This window comes from Elephantulus edwardii, unplaced genomic scaffold, assembly GCF_000299155.1.
Source record: "Elephantulus edwardii isolate Elephantulus edwardi_28Jun2011 unplaced genomic scaffold, EleEdw1.0 scaffold00165, whole genome shotgun sequence".
In the NCBI taxonomy this organism is placed as follows: Eukaryota; Metazoa; Chordata; class Mammalia; order Macroscelidea; family Macroscelididae; genus Elephantulus; species Elephantulus edwardii.
The window spans coordinates 2,873,133-2,874,732 of record NW_006399915.1 but is presented as its reverse complement, the minus strand read 5'-3'; positions in this window follow the sequence as shown (position 1 = coordinate 2,874,732).

Below are 1,600 nucleotides of genomic sequence, written 5' to 3'. Positions count from 1 at the left end.
AAATAATTGGGAAAATGTTTCTTGTTAATGGGAAAAAAAAGACTCAATATTACAAAAATGATAATCCTACCAAAAGCAATCTACACTCAAGATGGGTTGGGAACTTAGGTATAAAACCCAAAAATATTGTAAATATATTTTTGTAAATATCATAAGAGATAAATTGGCGCCAAGCTAAGAAGGCCTTGCCTATGGTATAAAGAGGCTATTGGATACAGCTAGAATTACACAACCACAAGAGGATAAAATTGATAAATGAGACCTTCTATAGATTAAGTCCTTGCATTCATTAAAAAAAAAAATCAAAACCCTTTTCCCAGTAGGTTTAAAAGAAAACCAGTGACTGGGAAAAAGCATTTGGCAATACCATCTCAGACAAGGGTCTTCATAACCAAAGTTTATAGAATTTTACAGGACCTCCATTATAAAATCATTGTTTGTGTCTTTTAAAAAAGGTATTTGCAATGAATAAATCATTGTAAATGCAAAAGTGAATTATTCTTTTTCCAGCCTCATCTCACCCAGTCCATATTTTCTAACTACTATTCCTTCTTCACTGTTTCCCACTTTTCCATTCCAGTCACCAATTATCATTAGTGCACTTGATTGCGTGTTCAGTCAATTTTGACTGCAAGATTCGGTAAAAATTCTCAATTTCTTCCTCTGTGGCTCTAGATGTAGGAGTGTACATTTGAATAATAATAATGTTAATGGGTCTTCCTTATATGCATAGGGATATTATCTTATCACATCTTGTATTTCAGGATAGAACTTGAAATTGACTTTTTAACTATGAATGTAAAACCTTTCTTCTTCTGTTTTTCATTCTCTGCATAGTGTACCATATAATCATATGATTCAAAGTGGCCAAAGCTGGCCCATCTCATCTCACTAATGCTTAGTATGTTGGTATGCATGTGTTCCTTTTTATTTTTAAAAATCTAAAGTTTTCCAACATTCAAGTTATGTACTTTTGATGTTCCATTTACTAAAAGATGTTTGTTATTATTTTTTTCTCACTCCAACTGACTTTCAATCTGGGCTCTACCACTACACTACCATAACAATTCTCTTTCCTTAGTGTTCATAGGGTTTTGAATGATAATGAAAAGTATTATAATGAAATGTGAAGAGAGCTGGAATTGGAGAATAAAAGGAAAGAACTCACTCTGCATTTTTCAAGCTAAAAGAACTGAAAAACAAATTTAAGTCTCATGTCACATTTTTGAAAGATGCTATGAGCATCTTTATTGAATGACCCAGAGAGGAACAAAAGAAGATGGAGGGAAATAAAGAGTCACTGTATACAGTATTGACACTGTATACAGAATTGACACTGAAAAACTTCAAGAAGTACCATTTGAACAGGAGCCAATGGTAATGAAGAAGGAAGAGAAAGCTGCATTGAAGGCATGGTGAAAAATAAGTCCCCAGGAATCAATGGGATACCAATTGATTTGTTTTAATTAACAGATGCAGTCTTGGATTCATTTACCAGTCTATGCCAGGGTATTTGGAGGACAGCTGTTTGGCCAATGAATTAGAAGAGATATATCTATGTTTGTTTCCATTCCCAAGAAAGATGATCCAATCTAATGTG